Below are 20,034 nucleotides of genomic sequence, written 5' to 3' on the forward strand. Positions count from 1 at the left end.
AGCAACGGGTTCGGCAACAGGCAAGGCAATACACACAATATGGAAAGCTTTCTCAGAGGCACTAGGGCACAAAGATCTGGCAAGGGCAGGAAGGGGCAGGTAACTTTTATGGGGAAGGAGCAGGGAACAATTAGCCAGCGCACCAATCAATGGTGCGCTGGCCCTTTAAATTTACTGAAGGCGGCGTGCGCGCGCCCTAGAGAGCGGGGACGCGCATGCCGAGAAGCAGAGCGAGTCGGCATATGGAGCGAGGTGCTGGGTGAGTTAGACAGGGACGCGGCGCTTGAGTGGGGACTAGCCGCCACGGCAGCCGCATCCCCGACACAAGGAATCCCGTGCTCCCGGTCGGTATGTCCGAGCGGGAGACGCCGGGATCCCGGAGAGAGGAGGCGAGAATGCGGGCGCTCTGGTCCGGAGGCGGGGACCGGAGTGCTCGCTATGACATCAATACAACAAGAGAAAGAAACGGGGGGCCCAATGACCCATAGGGAGTTAGAAGAAGCTTTAAATCAGATCAAAGGAACACAAGTCCCAGCACGGAGGGGTTCCCGTTTGAAATATATAGGAAATTTAGGAGAATCCTTATCCCAGCCCTGCTTAGAACTATAAATAGTTCTTTAAAAACAGGAACCTTACCCGAAACAATGAAAGAAGCAGAAACAATATTACTGTTGAAACCGAATAAAGATAAGAAAGAAATGGAATCACATCGTCCAATATCATTATTGAACACGGATGTAAAGATCCTGGCGAAGGCTCTGGCATTGCGTTTGGAAAAAAAGGTAGGGGAACTGGTGCATGAAGATCAATGCGGATTTATCCCAGGTAGGATGACCAAGCATAATATCTACAGGACCCTTACTGGAGTACAGTCGGTGGAGGGAAGAGAGGGAACCCACTCCATCATGTCACTTGACGCAAGTAAAGCGTTTGACATTGTGGAGTGGGAGTTCCTATGGGGAGTACTGGAAAAATATGGGTGTCAGAAGGATTATATAGAAATGATCAAGATGCTATATAATGGAGCGGAAGCTAGAATAAATATAGAAGGGAAAAGATCAGAGAGTTTTTTAGTGACCCGGGGTACAAGACAGTGATGCCCCTTATCTCCTCTACTTTTTGCGCTAGTGTTCGAACCCCTAGCGGTTAAAGTCAGAGAAGATCAGCAAATAAAAGGATTTGGAGTGGAGGGGGATGGGGATAAAATATCAATATACGCAGGCGACTTATTATTATATTTGAAAAAGCTAGAAAACTCCATAGAGAAGGTTATGGAAGTGATTGGGGAATATGGGAACTATGCAGGTTTGGTTATAAACTGGGAGAAATCAGTGCTACTTCCATTAGGTAAAGTAGAACTGGGAATCATTAAGGAGCTTAGAATCCTGGATAAAGGAGAACGTTTTTCTTATTTAGGTGTACAGATATCTGGGAAAATAGGAGAATATCACAAAATAAACACATACCCATTGATAAAAAAAAATTGGAAAACAAGGTAAGAACATGGAATAAACTGAATCTTACGAGAGCAGAGAGGATAGTCTTAATTAAAACAGTAATTCTACCAAAACTATTATACATCTTCGTAGCGGCCCCTATCTGGCGCGAGAAAGGAATTTTTAGAAGGATAATAGCTATGCTAAACGCCCTAATATGGGGAAGGAAAAGAACGAGGATAAAAATAGAATACTTAAGTAAAGGAAGAGAGAAGGGAGGACTTAAATTTCCTGATATACAGGGATATTTTTTAGAAAGACAGATGTACTATGTGGTGGAGTGGAGGAGATTTGGAATCTTTAAAAATATCAAAGAAAAAACTAAAGGTAAATACGAAAATGTTATCAGGTTCTTGAGTCAGGCCAGTTAAAAGAAGGGAGGTGGAAGGAAAATGCTATAATAGTAGGGATTTGTAAAACCTGGGAAAACTTTAAAAAATAAATGAAAAAAACGGGAATATTAGAGACAGCGCCAATTTGGCATAATGTAAACTTGAAAGAGGTAGCTAAGATGGAAGCTAACAACTTGCAAAGTAGGGGATGTAACATTTTGAGAGACGTGTGGAGAAAAGGAGAGTTAAGAAAGTGGAGAGAGGAAGAATTTAAATTAGGAAAAGGTATGTGGTTGGAATTTCAGGGTTTAAAAAGTGCCATATGCGGGTCACTAAGAGACAGTGGTAATCGGATAGTGGAAGTAACTGAAACTATAAGAAAAATGGAGGAGGGAAAAATTGTAAAGAAAGTTATGGCAGTAATTTATACCAAAATAATGAAAAATAAAAAAAATAACTTAAAAGATAAATGCTTCCTACAATGGGACGAAGAATTAGGTGAGAGAAATAAATGCGGTTGGATGATTGTATTCAGGAATATAAAAAGAATTTCCCCAAGTTTAGACCATCAACTGATACAATGGAACATAGTATATAGAATTTATTATAAACCAAAATTCCTCTTCAGGATTGGTGGGAGGGAAAATGGCAACTGTCTAAGATGTAAAATGAAAAACGCGGGATTCCTGCATATTATATGGGAATGTGAAAAAAATACAAGAATATTGGGTGTCAATAATTTATGATATCGAGAGAAAAATTAAATATGCTATAAAAGATGATATAGCTTTGATTATCTTGGGTGATGATAGAAAAGTAAATAAAACAACAAAAGAAAGAAAGGAACTACTGATGATGCTCTTTTATGCTAGATTATTAATAATCAGGAGATGGCTGACCCCAACTAAACCAGAGGTATGGGAGTGGAGGGAGGTGACAGGAAGGTTATTTGGTTAAAAGAAAGAAATTATAGGTTTTTTTTATTATTATTATTTCATTATTATTATGTGAGGGGGATGGGAATCAGGGGGACACAAGAATAAAAGCGGGTAGAAATAATTGGGAAGATACAAATAAAAGATCTAAAATGGAAAAAAAAAGAAAAGAAAAGAGAGAGAAAGGGAAGGGAAAGCAAAGAGAAAAGAAAATGAATTGATATAGTATAATGGAAATATTAATAGAATGAGAATGTGTTGTCCCTCTGCCTCCCGTCCACCCAGTAAGGGGAGATATGTCATGGGGGAGAAAGGTGAGGGTAGGGGAGGGGGGTGGGAAAAAAGACAACATCTTGAAATTCAATGTATAAAATGTTATTTATTAAAATGTAAATGATACATTTTTTCAATAAAGAAATATTGAAGGGGAAAAAAATAACTGCTACCTATACCTATGGGGAAAGGGGGATTAACTGCTACCTATACCTATGGGGAAAGGGGAGGGGTGTTAACTGATGCCTGTACCTATGGGGAGAGGGGGGGGGGAACTAACTGCTGTCTATTCCTATGGAGAAAGGGGGGGGGTTAACAGCTGCCTATACCTATGGGGAAAGGGGGGGGTTAACTGATGCCTATACCTATGGGGAAAGGGGGAGGGATCTACTCTGTTCCTATACCTACAGGGGAGGGGGGTTAAATCTGCTGCCTACACCTATGGGGAAGGGGGTTAACTCTGCTGCCTATGCCTACAAGGAAGGGGAGTTAACTCTGCTGTCTATATCTACAGGTAAGGGGAGGTTAACTCCGCTGTCTATACCAACAGGGAAGGGGGGGCTAAATAACTTTATACCTGGATGCCTAACTACTTACCTACATACCTGGCACCTAACTATGTACATGTCTGGCCTTCATATATGGCTGCCTAACTACCTTGCTAGCCCCCTACCTACCTACCTACCTGGCTAGTCACTTACCTACATATCTGGCTTCCTGATCTACCTACCTAGTTACCTATTTACCTGGCTACCTACCTACCTGAAGGGGATTATTACAGTTTGTGGGCCTATAGATGGGAGGACACTGAAAAAATGTGGAGTCTGACATGTTTGCCCTGCAGATGGTAAGAGATCGACATGGAGGTCTGATCCAGACAAAGAAGAAAAGGAAAGAGGACGCCGCAGATCAGAAAATATCCAGTTTTTGTGTTGTGGTATATATTTACTCCTTGTATACCAGTATTATTGGTCATGGAAATTTACCTACTTTAAAGTGTTTCTTACATAAATAAATTTTAGTTTATTTTGTGTGAGATTTGGGTGGAATACCATATGTGACCACATTTTGGAAACTAAACCCCTCAAGTAATATTACAAGGGGTGCAGTGAGCATTTACGCCCCACAGGTGTCTGAAAGATTTTTGGAACGGTGGTCCGTAATATGAAAAATAAAATTTTACATATGCACAGCCTACTGTTCTTAAAATTTGTTGAACACCAGTGCAGTGTAAATACTCACTGCACCCCTTGTTGCATTTCTTGAGGGGTGTGGTTTCCGAAATGGGGTCAAATGTGGTTGTTTTTACTATTGCGTTTATTTTAGAACCTCTGCAAGGATGCATGTGCAAATCATTAATTTAGGCCTCAAATGAACATGGTGCTCTCTCACTCCTGAGCCCTGTTGTGTGCCCACAGATCGCTTTACATCCACATATGAGGTATATCCGTACTTGAGAGAAATTGTGTTACAAATTTTGGCGGTCTTTTTCTTCTTTTACTGCTTGTGGTAATTAAAAGTATGGGTCAACTGCAGCATATTAGTGTAAAAAAAAATTTTTTTTTTACACTAACATGCTAGTGCAACCCCCAACTTTTCTTTTTCATAAGGGGCAAAAGGAAAAAAAGTCCCCCAAAATTTGTAACCCTATTTTTTCCAAGTACAGATATACCCTATATGTGGATGCAAAGCAATCTTCCAAAAATCTGTCAAATGCAAGTGGGGTATAAATGTTAATTGCAGTGGTGCAGTTTCCAAACTGGGGTGACTTGTGGGGGGTTACCGCTGTTCTGACACCATGGGGGCTGTGTAAAGGCAACATGGCCCCCAACTTACATCCACATATGAGGTATTTCCAGAATCAAGAGAAATTGGGTAACAAATTTTATGGTGCTTTTTCTGCGTTAACCCCTTGTAAAAATAAAAAATCAGGAGTTACAATAGAATTTAAATTTTTTATTTTTACGACCCACTGTAACAAAAACTTGGCAAACACCTAGGACATCCCAAATAAAATGAAAAATGGTCGACTACAGCGAGCGGAGAGAAGCAAGCGAGACCCAAACCAATAAAGTCTCAAAAAAGTAAAGTGTGGTAAGCGGGGTGAGGCAATGGTGTTGCAGGGTCTGGTGGCATTAACCCTGTGGGGTAAGGTGGTATTAACCCCTAATTTGTCGTGACACCAGGGTGCGATTGTTTTCTGTAGAAGGCCCTGCCGACAACCAGCCCAAAAACGGCAGGAAATAATTGAATGTCCACAGCAGGAATTATGAGATAACTGGAACTTTTACTTAAACTTCTCATGGAACAGTCTTTACAATGATGCAGTTTCCCTAGAGGCAACCGGGATGCAGGATACCTTGCAGGCTTGCTGGGACTTGTAGTATTGAGATTTCTGCCGGCCACTGTGCTACTAATTGTATGATTGAGTTGAATAGTAGTCACTAGGAATTTGTAGATATAACTTGATAACTCATGTTTTGAAGTGGCTGCAGGTTCTTTAGGCTTTGGCCTAGCTGAGATGAATTGAGTAGTATATGCTGATTGCGCTTGCTTGAGTGCCAGGAATTAAGTGAATTTAGAGACTACAGCCCCTTATATTCTAAGGAGGCTGGATTACAGCACATTGGTTGCAAAACCTGTAGGTCCTGTACCCAGGGAACTCTGGGTACATCACATGACAGTATCACATGACCCAGGAAGGTCCTATACACTTGTACAACTTTATATACACTGAACAATATACACTCAATCAATCAATCAATACAATCAATCACCTATAAAAAGACACAGGTATGATAACATGTCCCTTATACATGCTACAGACGCTAATATATATAACACTCTAGGGCCAGAACTACTTGTCTCAGGGATTATAAAACCGCAGTAGAAAAAAGAACAAAAGAAAAGATGGAACCCATTGAGATATAGATGATAGGGATTTTTATTTCTATTGTAGTGCAGTGTATTATCCCTCCCAGGATGATGTTGACAGACACTATTGTTAGGTTTTTGGGGGTTTTGTGTTTGCAATGTTTGGGGTAGGAAATTTAGGATAGAGGTTAACCATGTTGCGGTGGGAATTGCTAAACTAAAAATTAATAACAGAAATACAGTTTGCCCCCGAGGTTCCAAAGCACAGAATGCACTTCAGATTAACAGCCGAAGCATCGTAGGGGGACCCATTCTAATGGAGACAATGTCCTCCACCCGTTTCCAGAACATTGAGGGGCCACTCAAAGAAAGGGGCAGTCGAGCTTAAGCCACAGATGGTTGTCTCCATTCTGTATTTCTGTTTTATAATCAACATAATGTTTTTTTCATAGTTTTAAATGGCAATAATCAGTTATAGTATGTGATTTATTACATTAACTTATAGATTTTTCTTTACAGTACAGTTATGTATTAAATCTGCGGTCTGTCTATTGAAAAAGGGATTACTACAAATAAAAAACAGATATTAGAAATCATAAATGTTCCCAATCTCTGTACCTGAGACACAGTTGTGTTATATAAGAAGCTGTCTATAGACGATATACTTATTAAAAACACATATATCTTCATGTATAAGGTAGAGACTATGACATCTCTGCAGGTCTAGATGTTATATCTAGCCTGATTGTTATCAGTAATTAATATAAATATTAATTACCTGTCTCTTGGTTCCTTTCCTGCAGCTGACAGGAGTATAGGTCACTTTCACCTTCTCACCGGGCATCAATCACCTATAAAAAGACACAGGTATGATGACATGTCCCTTATACATGCTACAGACGCTAATATATATAACACTCTAGGGCCAGAACTACTTGTCTCAGGGATTATGAAACCACATTAGAAAAAAGAACAAAAGAAAAGATGGAACCCATTGAGATATAGATGATAGGGATTTTTATTTCTATTGTAGTGCAGTGTATTATCCCTCCCAGGATGATGTTGACAGACACTATTGTTAGGTTTTTGGGGGTTTTGTGTTTGCAATGTTTGGGGTATGTGTTATTTTTTGTTTCTTTATTCATTAATTTTAAGGGTAATATATGTTTTTTTATTTTTGGGGGAAGGGGGCAGGAGCAAAATATTTTATAAATTATTTTAGTTTTTTTGTTTTTTATTCAAAAACTGTTATTTTTGTTGTTATCATTATTCATCAATTTCATCAATATTTTATATATTTTTATTTGGCAAAATATTTCTTGGAATGTCTGTTATCAATTTTGTGCAGAAATTTAGGATAGAGGTTAACCATTTTGCAGTGGGAATTGCTAAACTAAAAATTAATAACAGAAATACAGTTTGCCCCCGAGATTCCAAAGCACAGAATGCACTTCAGATCAACAGCCGAAGCATCATAGGGGGACCCATTCTAATGGAGACAATGTCCTCCACCCGTTTCCAGAACATTGAGGGGCCACTCAAAGAAATGGGCAGTCGAGCTTGAGCCACAGACGGTTGTCTCCATTCTGTATTTCTGTTTTATAATCAACATAATGTATTTTTCATAGTTTTAAATGGCAATAATCAGTTATAGTATGTGATTTATTACATTAACTTATAGATTTTTCTTTACAGTACAGTTATGTCTTAAATCTGTGGTCAGTCTATTGAAAAAGGGATTACTACAAATAAAAAACAGATATTAGAAATCATAAATGTTCCTAATCTCTGTACCTGAAACATTGTTGTGTTATATAAGAAGCTGTCTTTAGACGATATACTTATTAAAAACACATATATCTTCATGTATAAGGTAGAGACTATGACATCTCTGCAGGTCTAGATGTTATATCTAGCCTGATTGTTATCAGTAATTAATATAAATATTAATTACCTGTCTCTTTGTTCCTTTCCTGCAGCTGACGGGGGTATAGGTCCCTTTCACCCTCTCACCGGGCATTAATCACCTATAAAAAGACACAGGTATGATGACATGTCCCTTATACATGCTACAGACGCTAATATATATAACACTCTAGGGCCAGAACTACTTGTCTCAGGGATTATAAAACCGCATTAGAAAAAAGAACAAAAGAAAAGATGGAACCCATTGAGATATAGATGATAGGGATTTTTATTTCTATTGTAGTGCAGTGTATTATCCCTCCCAGGATGATGTTGACAGACACTATTGTTAGGTTTTTGGGGGTTTTGTGTTTGCAATGTTTGGGGTATGTGTTATTTTTTGTTTCTTTATTTATAAATTTTAAGGGTAATATATGTTTTTTTATTTTTGGGGAAGGGGGCAGGAGCAAAATATTTGATAAATTATTATTGTTTATTTGTTTTTTAATAAAAAACTGTTATTTTTGTTGTTATTATTATTCATCAACTTCATCAATATTTTATATATTTTTATTTGGCAAAATATTTCTTGGAATGTCTTTTATCAATTTTGTGCAGAAATTTAGGATAGAGGTTAACCATGTTGCGGTGGGAATTGCTAAACTAAAAATTAATAACAGAAATACAGTTTGCCCCCGAGATTCCAAAGCACAGAATGCACTTCAGATCAACAGCCGAAGCATCTTAGGGGGACCCATTCTAATGGAGACAATGTCCTCCACCCGTTTCCAGAACATTGAGGGGCCACTCAAAGAAATGGGCAGTCGAGCTTGAGCCACAGACGGTTGTCTCCATTCTGTATTTCTGTTTTATAATCAACATAATGTATTTTTCATAGTTTTAAATGGCAATAATCAGTTATAGTATGTGATTTATTACATTAACTTATAGATTTTTCTTTACAGTACAGTTATGTCTTAAATCTACGGTAGGTCTATTGAAAAAGGGATTACTACAAATAAAAAACAGATATTAGAAATCATAAATGTTCCTAATCTCTGTACCTGAGACATGGTTGTGTTATATAAGAAGCTGTCTATAGACGATATACTTATTAAAAACACATATATCTTCATGTATAAGGTAGAGACTATGACATCTTTGCAGGTTTAGATGTTGTATCTAGCCTGATTGTTATCAGTAATTAATATAAATATTAATTACCTGTCTCTTTGTTCCTTTCCTGCAGCTGACGGAGGTATAGGTCCCTTTCACCCTCTCACCGGGCATCAATCACCTATAAAAAGACACAGGTATGATAACATGTCCCTTATACATGCTACAGACGCTAATATATCTAACACTCTAGGGCCAGAACTACTTGTCTCAGGGATTATAAAACCGCATTAGAAAAAAGAACAAAAGAAAAGATGGAACCCATTGAGATATAGATGATAGGGATTTATATTTCTATTGCAGTGCAGTGTATTATCCCTCCCAGGATGATGTTGACAGAGACTATTGTTAGGTTTTTGGGGGTTTTGTGTTTGTAATGTTTGGGGTATGTGTTATTTTTTGTTTCTTTATTCATAAATTTTAAGGGTAATATATGTTTTTTTATTTTTGGGGGAAGGGGGCAGGAGCAAAATATTTTATAAATTATTTTAGTTTTTTTGTTTTTTAATCAAAAACTGTTATTTTTGTTGTTATTATTATTCATCAGTTTCATCAATATTTTATATATTTTTATTTGGTAAAATATTTCTTGGAATGTCTGTTATCAATTTTGTGCAGAAATTTAGGATAGAGGTTAACCATGTTGCGGTGGGAATTGCTAAACTAAAAATTAATAACAGAAATACAGTTTGCCCCCGAGGTTCCAAAGCACAGAATGCACTTCAGATCAACAGCCGAAGCATCGTAGGGGGACCCATTCTAATGGAGACAATGTCCTCCACCCGTTTCCAGAACATTGAGGGGCCACTCAAAGAAATGGGCAGTCGAGCTTGAGCCACAGACGGTTGTCTCCATTCTGTATTTCTGTTTTATAATCAACATAATGTATTTTTCATAGTTTTAAATGGCAATAATCAGTTATAGTATGTGATTTATTACATTAACTTATAGATTTTTCTTTACAGTACAGTTATGTCTTAAATCTACGGTAGGTCTATTGAAAAAGGGATTACTACAAATAAAAAACAGATATTAGAAATCATAAATGTTCCTAATCTCTGTACCTGAGACATGGTTGTGTTATATAAGAAGCTGTCTATAGACGATATACTTATTAAAAACACATATATCTTCATGTATAAGGTAGAGACTATGACATCTTTGCAGGTTTAGATGTTGTATCTAGCCTGATTGTTATCAGTAATTAATATAAATATTAATTACCTGTCTCTTTGTTCCTTTCCTGCAGCTGACGGAGGTATAGGTCCCTTTCACCCTCTCACCGGGCATCAATCACCTATAAAAAGACACAGGTATGATAACATGTCCCTTATACATGCTACAGACGCTAATATATCTAACACTCTAGGGCCAGAACTACTTGTCTCAGGGATTATAAAACCGCATTAGAAAAAAGAACAAAAGAAAAGATGGAACCCATTGAGATATAGATGATAGGGATTTATATTTCTATTGCAGTGCAGTGTATTATCCCTCCCAGGATGATGTTGACAGAGACTATTGTTAGGTTTTTGGGGGTTTTGTGTTTGTAATGTTTGGGGTATGTGTTATTTTTTGTTTCTTTATTCATAAATTTTAAGGGTAATATATGTTTTTTTATTTTTGGGGGAAGGGGGCAGGAGCAAAATATTTTATAAATTATTTTAGTTTTTTTGTTTTTTAATCAAAAACTGTTATTTTTGTTGTTATTATTATTCATCAGTTTCATCAATATTTTATATATTTTTATTTGGTAAAATATTTCTTGGAATGTCTGTTATCAATTTTGTGCAGAAATTTAGGATAGAGGTTAACCATGTTGCGGTGGGAATTGCTAAACTAAAAATTAATAACAGAAATACAGTTTGCCCCCGAGGTTCCAAAGCACAGAATGCACTTCAGATCAACAGCCGAAGCATCGTAGGGGGGACCCATTCTAATGGAGACAATGTCCTCCACCCGTTTCCACAACATTAAGGGGCCACTCAAAGAAAGGGGCAGTCGAGCTTGAGCCACAGACGGTTGTCTCCATTCTGTATTTCTGTTTTATAATCAACATAATGTATTTTTCATAGTTTTAAATGGCAATAATCAGTTATAGTATGTGATTTATTACATTAACTTATAGATTTTTCTTTACAGTACAGTTATGTCTTAAATCTGCGGTCAGTCTATTGAAAAAGGGATTACTACAAATAAAAAACAGATATTAGAAATCATAAATGTTCCCAATCTCTGTACCTGAGACACAGTTGTGTTATATAAGAAGCTGTCTATAGACGATATACTTATTAAAAACACATATATCTTCATGTATAAGGTAGAGACTATGACATCTCTGCAGGTCTAGATGTTATATCTAGCCTGATTGTTATCAGTAATTAATATAAATATTAATTACCTGTCTCTTGGTTCCTTTCCTGCAGCTGACGGGGGTATAGGTCACTTTCACCTTCTCACCGGGCATCAATCACCTATAAAAAGACACAGGTATGATAACATGTCCCTTATACATGCTACAGACGCTAATATATATAACACTCTAGGGCCAGAACTACTTGTCTCAGGGATTATAAAACCGCATTAGAAAAAAGAACAAAAGAAAAGATGGAACCCATTGAGATATAGATGATAGGGATTTTTATTTCTATTGTCGTGCAGTGTATTATCCCTCCCAGGATGATGTTGACAGACACTATTGTTAGGTTTTTTGGGGTTTTGTGTTTGCAATGTTTGGGGTAAGTGTTATTTTTTGTTTCTTTATTCATAAATTTTAAGGGTAATATATGTTTTTTTATTTTTGGGGAAGGGGGCAGGAGCAAAATATTTTATTAATTATTATTGTTTATTTGTTTTTTAATCAAAAACTGTTATTTTTGTTGTTATTATTATTCATCAACATCATCAATATTTTATATATTTTTATTTGGCAAAATATTTCTTGGAATGTCTTTTATCAATTTTGTGCAGAAATTTAGGATAGAGGTTAACCATGTTGCGGTGGGAATTGCTAAACTAAAAATTAATAACAGAAATACAGTGTGCCCCCGAGATTCCAAAGCACAGAATGCACTTCAGATCAACAGCCGAAGCATCGTAGGGGGACCCATTCTAATGGAGACAATGTCCTCCACCCGTTTCCAGAACATTGAGGGGCCACTCAAAGAAATGGGCAGTCGAGCTTGAGCCACAGATGGTTGTCTCCATTCTGTATTTCTGTTTTATAATCAACATAATGTATTTTTCATAGTTTTAAATGGCAATAATCAGTTATAGTATGTGATTTATTACATTAACTTATAGATTTTTCTTTACAGTACAGTTATGTCTTAAATCTGCGGTCAGTCTATTGAAAAAGGGATTACTACAAATAAAAACAGATATTAGAAATCATAAATGTTCCTAATCTCTGTACCTGAGACATGGTTGTGTTATATAAAAAGCTGTCTGTAGACGATGTACTTATTAAAAACACATATATCTTCATGTATAAGGTAGAGACTATGACATCTTTGCAGGTTTAGATGTTGTATCTAGCCTGATTTTTATCAGTAATTAATATAAATATTAATTACCTGTCTCTTTGTTCCTTTCCTGCAGCTGACGGGGGTATAGGTCCCTTTCACCCTCTCACCGGGCATTATTCACCTATAAAAAGACACAGGTATGATAACATGTCCCTTATACATGCTACAGATGCTAATATATAACACTCTAGGGCCAGAACTACTTGTCTCAGGGATTATAAAACCGCATTAGAAAAAAGAACAAAAGAAAAGATGGAACCCATTGAGATATAGATGATAGGGATTTTTATTTCTATTGTAGTGCAGTGTATTATCCCTCCCAGGATGATGTTGACACAGGGGCGGACATATCACTTGTTCAGCCGGTTCGGCTGCACAGGGGCCCAGCGTGTTAGGGGGCCCACCTAGTGGCCCAGGTCACAGTCTGGGCCCCTGCAGGGCCCCCTGCCAGTACTTCATACTAAATGCTGCAGCAACAGGTCCCGGACCTGCCGCTGACAGCAGTAATTTACCTTTAAACCGGCCGGGCGAGACGGACAGGCCAGGTGCCGTCATCAGGGGGGTACAACCGGTACCCCAGTAAGGGGCCCGGACCCTCAGGGAGGCCCAACTGGCCCCAACACTCTTTCTTGCGAGTCAGTGAGTGACTGTCACTCACTGACGGCTGGGGGGGGGGGAGTCTTACTGTACACTGACTGACTACATCATATTCTTTTTTCTTATGTTCCAGCCCTGCCCTGTCTGTTGCCCAGACTGGCCAGCGAGGCTGGAGCGAGAGGGAGCGCCGTCCGGAGGGCAGCACTCTGTCACTTTATAATGTCAGGGGCTGCAGTTGGTATGAGACATGCCTGTGCGCGGCTCTCAGTTACCAGCAGGGCCTGTAGTAGCAGCTGGCCAGTGACGTCAGATCACGTGTTCCTCCTCTTCCTGCCCACTGCCTGCAATAGAGGAGCGGAGCAGCAGACTACACTGCACACAGGTACTTACTTGTATGGGGGCAGTGTATGATGGCTGTGTATGTGTGTGTGTGTGTATATGGGGACAAAGTGTGTGTGTATGATGGCTGTCTATGTGTATATAGAAGCTGTGTATGTTTATATAGAAGCTGTGTATGTGTATATAGAAGCTGTCTATGTATATATAGAAGCTGTGTATGTGTATGATGGCCATGTGTGCGTATAATTGGGCAGTGTGTGTATATAGAAGCTGTATACGTGTATATAGAAGCTGTGTATGTTTATATAGAAGCTGTGTATGTGTATATAGAAGCTGTGTATGTGTATGATGGCCATGTGTGTATACAGGGGCAGTAAGTGTATATAGAGGCAGTGTATTTATTTATGGCCATGTGTGTATGATGGCAGTGTGTGTCTATATAGTGGCAGTGTATATGCATATAGAAGCTGTGTTTGTGTATGATGGCCATGTATGTATAAAGGGGCAGTGTGTGTCTATATAGTGGCAGTGTATGTGTATATAGTGGCTGTATATGTGTGTATGATGGCAGTGTGTGTCTATATAGTGGCAGTGTATGTGTATAGTGGCTGTATATGTGTGTATGATGGCAGTGTGTGTATATATAGTGGCAGTGTATGTGTATATAGTGGCTGTATATGTGTGTATGATGGCCGTGTGTGTCTATATAGTGGCAGTGTTTGTGTATAGTGGCTGATATGTGTGTATGATGGCAGTGTGTGTCTATATAGTGGCAGTGTATATGCATATAGAAGCTGTGTATGTGTATGATGGCCATGTGTGTATAAAGGGGCAGTGTGTGCATATAGCAGCTGTGTATGTGTGTATGATGGCTGTGTGTGTATATAGAGGCAGTGTATATATTTATGATGCATGTGTGTATATAGAGGCAGTGTATGTGCATATAGAAGCTGTGTATGATGGCCATGTGTGTGTGTATATAGGGGTAGTGTGTGTGTATGTGTTATGGCCGCCATCAGAACAGTTATGTTGTATGCACTCTATGGGTTAAATGCCATTCATTTGATAGCATGCAGTAAGAGACTGAGAATGTAGTCTGCCAGAGAGAGGATTTATGCATTGATGTTTTGGAGTGTGCTAAAACTCTCAATAATATACTAATAATGAGTGTGACTACAAAACTAACACTACTAATTCTGAATACATGCAAATACATAAAATAACTGACAAGGATTCCTGCGATGGACATGGAACACATGATTGTATATAAGACTAACACATTGATGTTGAAAATTGGAAGTTCACTCAGGCAAGTGTGCATATATGGTCGGTGTGAACAGGCGGCAAGTATTAATATGGCTACTAAGATGGTGGCCGGAAATAGATGCAGATATGTATAAATACAGTTCTATTCACTTTCTTTTTTGATATATGGTTTTTAGAAGAAGTATTAAAAGTGAGGTTTTAAAGTCTCAGATTATGTATTCAGTGCCATATACAGTCATAATGGTAAATGTTGGCACCCCTGAAATTTTTCAAGAAAAATAAGTATTTCTCACAGAAAAGGATTGCAGTAACACATGTTTTGCTATACACATGTTTATTCCCTTTGTGTGTATTAGAACTAAACCAAAAAAGGGAGGAAAAAAAGCAAATTGGACATAATGTCACACCAAACTCCAAAAATGGTCTGGACAAAATTATTGGCACCCTTAACTTAATATTTGGTCGCACACCCTTTGGAAAAAATAACTGAAATCAGTGTCTTCCTATAACCATCAATAAGCTTCTTACACCTCACAGCCGGAGTGTTGGACCACTCTTCCTTTGCAAACTGCTCCAGGTCTCTTATTGGAAGAGGCGCCTTTTCCCAACAGTAATTTAAGGATCTCTCCACAGGTGTTCAATGATATTTAGATCTGGACTCATTGCTGGCCACTTCAGAACTCTCCAGCGCTTTGTTGCCATCAATTTCTGGGGGCTTTTTGACGTATGTTTGGGGTCATTGTCCTGCTGGAAGACCCAAGATCTCGGACGCAGACCCAGCTTTCTGACACTGGGCTGTACAGTGCGACCCAAAATCTGTTGGTAATCCTCAGATTTCATGATGTCTTGTACACATTCAAGGCCCCCAGTGCCAGAGGCAGCAAAACAACCCCAAAACATCATTGACCTCCACCATATGTCACTGTAGGTACTGTGCTCTTTTCTTTGTAGGCCTCATTCCGTTTTCGGTAAACAGTAGAATGATGTGCTTAACCAAAAAGCTCTATCTTGGTCTCATCTGTCCACAAGACGTTTTCCCAGAAGGATTTTGGTTAATCAAGTTCATTTTGGCAAAATGTAGTCTTGCTTTTTTATGTCTCAGTGTCAGCAGTGGGGTCCTCCTGGGTCCCCTCCATAGCGTTTCATTTCATTTAAATGTCGACTGATAGTTCGCGCTGACTCTGATGCTCCCTGAGCCTGCAGGACAGCTTGAATATCTTTGGAACTTGTTTGGGTCTGCTTATCCACCATCCGGACTATCCTGCGTTTACACCTTTAATTAATTTTTCTCTTCCATCCATGCCCAGGGAGATTATCTACAGTGCCATGGGTTGTAAACTTCTTGATAATGTTGCGCACTGTGGACAAAGGAAAATCTAGATCTCTGGAGATGGATTTGTAACCTTTAGATTGTTGATATTTTTCCACGATTTTGGTTCTCAAGTCCTCAGACAGTTCTTCTCCTCTTTCTGTTGTCCATGCTTAGTGTGGCACACACAGACACACAATGCAAAGACTAAGTGAACTTCTCTCCTTTTTATCTGCTTTCAGGTGTGATTTTGATATTGCCCACACCTGTTACTTGCCCCAGGTGAGTTTAAAGGAACATCACATGCTTGAAACAATCTTATTTATCCACAATTTTGAAAGGGTTCCAATAATTTGTGACATTAAAGTATGACATTATGTCCAATTTGCTTTTTTCCTCCCTTTTTTGGGGGTTAGTTCCAATACACACAAAGGGAATAAACATGTGTATAGCAAAACATGTGTTACTGCAATCCTGTTCTGTGAGAATTTTATAGAAAAATTTCAGGGGTGCCAACATTTACGGCCATGACTATATGTGTGTATTGGCGCTGTGTATGAGTATATAGAGGCTGTGTACGCATATGAGGCTGTATATGTGTATTTCCTTAAGGTTGCAGGGTGTAAATGTACGTCCTGTCCCCCTCCAGCTCTGTGCTTCATAACCGGTTGGTTAGAGCTGGGACATGTGGCTAATGCCAGAGTTCACCAATCAGGGTGATGTCCAGCATTAACCACATTAGATGCCACAATCAAAGTTCATTGCAGCATCTAAAAGTATGAAAATAGGTTGCCAGATAGCCCAGAGGAGCTGATCAGGACCACAGCAAAATTGTGGTGTCCCGATCAACTCAGCGGAGGGTACCTATCTGCCTCCGGCTCGTCTGATCTGTGCATCTTTTAGTGCAGAAAGCTTCAACAGCCTGTAGTAAGGTAGCGCCAATAACACTGATCAATTCTGTGCTATGGCACAGCATTGATAAGTATATGCAATCTAAAAATTACTTGGGGGCGGGGAGGGGTTGAAGGAGGCCTTGACCTGTGTAAGGGGCCCCAACATTTCTGACGGCAGCCCTGATGTGGGTGTGTCAGCTGTGTAATAATGATGAGGTGCTTAAGGTATATGGGGTGATGAGGAGACTGAGGATGGAGTGCGTGGGGTGTATGGGGGTGATGAGGAGACTGAGGATGGAGTGCATGGGGTGATGAGGAGACTGAGGATGGAGTGCATGGGGTGTATGGGGTGATGAGGAGACTGAGGATGGAGTGCATGGGGTGATGAGGAGACTGAGGATGGAGTGCATGGGGTGATGAGGAGACTGAGGATGGAGTGCATGGGGTGTATGGGGTGATGAGGAGACTGAGGATGGAGTGCATGTGGTGATGATGAGACTGAGGATGGGGTGCGTGGGGTGATGAGGAGACTGAGGATGGAGTGCATGGGGTGATGAGGAGACTGAGGATGGGGTGTGTGGGGTGTATGGGGTGATGAGGAGACTGAGGATGGGGTGTGTGGGGTATATGGGGTGATGAGGAGACTGAGGATGGAGTGCGTGGGGTGTATGGGATGATTCAGTGGTTGGTACAGTATTTGGCAGTATTATATTCATGGAGTACAGTGGTTGGCAGTATTATATTAATGGAGTACAGTGGTTGGCAGTATTATATTAATAGAGTACAGTGGTTGGCAGTATTATATTCAGGGGTACAGTATTTGGCAGTATTATATTCAGGGGTACAGTGGTTAGCAGTATTATATTCAGGGGTACAGTGGTTGGCATTATTCAGGGGGTACAGTGGTTGGCAGTATTATATTCAGGTGGTACAGTATTTGGCAAGGTTATAATGATTATTGTCATCATACAGAGGATGAGGATCTACTGACAAATTAAGGAACCAATGATGTCCAGGTGTCAGACTCTGCAGAGAAGATGGAAGAAATCCTGGTGTCTGGACCAGATGAAGAAAAAAAATAAAGACAACAGAAAAGACGTCACTCAGGTCAGTGATATCATTGTGTATTTTCCTAACTGTCCCATCAGAGATGTAGTCTCTGATATCATTGTGTAGTCTCCTGACTGTCCCATCAGCTGTAGTCACTTCAGACATGATGGGAGTTGCAGCTTTCCAACATCTGGGCAGCCACTTGAACCAAGGTGATTGGTGGGGGTCCCATGAGTCAGACCCCCACTATAAAAATGGGTTGTTTATTTTAAAATGCCTGGGCCCATTTTTGGTCCCAGTCTGGCCCTGCCTGTAAGTCACTTCTATTACTAAGGAGCCAAGGAACCAGGGGGTGCCAAGGGGTGTCGTACTAAGTCAAGGGGTGCGAGTGTAAAGGGGAGCACTGCCCTCTGCCTGCCAGCTAGATAAGGGTCAGGCTGACTCAGGGGAGTACTCATGGGGCCTGGTCCGCACACTGAGAGGGACAGGGGCCACCCGGAGCCCACCTCAGGAGCCGTTCCATCCACCTGTGGTGGACAAGGCAAGTGGCGACACTACACGGGCGGGGTAAGTGGAGGCACTCCGGTGGGGTCTAGGTACATGAGGGGGCACAGTGCTGGTGGTGGTGGGGGGGGGGGCAGGCACATTCTTTGCACAGGGGCCCTCTGCTGTCTGTGTCCACCCCTGTGTTGACAAATACTATTGTTAGGTTTTTGGGCGTTTTGTGTTTGCAATGTTTGGGGTATGTGTTATTTTTTGTTAGAGACTATGACATCTTTGCAGGTTTAGATGTTGTATCTAGCCTGATTGTTATCAGTAATTAATATAAATATTAATTACCTGTCTCTTTGTTCCTTTCCTGCAGCTGACGGGGGTATAGGTCCCTTTCACCCTCTCACCGGGCATCAATCACCTATAAAAAGACACAGGTATGATAACATGTCCCTTATACATGCTACAGACGCTAATATATATAACACTCTAGGGCCAAAACTACTTGTCTCAGGGATTATAAAACCGCATTAGAAAAAAGAACAAAAGAAAAGATGGAACCCATTGAGATATAGATGATAGGGATTTTTATTTCTATTGCAGTGCAGTGTATTATCCCTCCCAGGATGATGTTGACAGAGACTATTGTTAGGTTTTTGGGGGTTTTGTGTTTGCAATGTTTGGGGTATGTGTTATTTTTTGTTTCTTTATTCATAAATTTAAAGGGTAATATATGTTTTTTTATTTTTGGGGGAAGGGGGCAGGAGCAAAATATTTTATAAATTATTTTAGTTTTTTTGTTTTTTAATCAAAAACTGTTATTTTTGTTGTTATTATTATTATTCATCAATTTCATCAATATTTTATATATTTTTATATGGCAAAATATTTCTTGGAATGTCTGTTATCAATTTTGTGCAGAAATTTCGGATAGAGGTTAACCATGTTGCGTCGGGAATTGCTAAACTAAAAATTAATAACAGAAATACAGTTTGCCCCCGAGGTTCCAAAGCACAGAATGCACTTCAGATCAACAGCCGAAGCATCGTAGGGGGACCCATTCTAATGGAGACAATGTCCTCCACCCGTTTCCACAACATTGAGGGGCCACTCAAAGAAAGGGGCAGTCGAGCTTGAGCCACAGACGGTTGTTTCCATTCTATATTTCTGTTTTATAATCAACATAATGTATTTTTCATAGTTTTAAATGGCAATAATCAGTTATAGTATGTGATTTATTACATTAACTTATAGATTTTTCTTTACAGTACAGTTATGTCTTAAATCTGCGGTCAGTCTATTGAAAAAGGGATTACTACAAATAAAAAACAGATATTAGAAAACATAAATGTTCCTAATCTCTGTACCTGAGACACAGTTGTGTTATATAAGAAGCTGTCTATAGACGATATACTTATTAAAAACACATATATCTTCATGTATAAGGTAGAGACTATGACATCTTTGCAGATTTAGATGTTGTATCTAGCCTGATTGTTATCAGTAATTAATATAAATATTAATTACCTGTCTCTTTGTTCCTTTCCTGCAGCTGACGGGGGTATAGGTC

Source organism: Hyla sarda, chromosome 3, assembly GCF_029499605.1.
Source record: "Hyla sarda isolate aHylSar1 chromosome 3, aHylSar1.hap1, whole genome shotgun sequence".
Lineage (NCBI taxonomy): Eukaryota > Metazoa > Chordata > Amphibia > Anura > Hylidae > Hyla > Hyla sarda.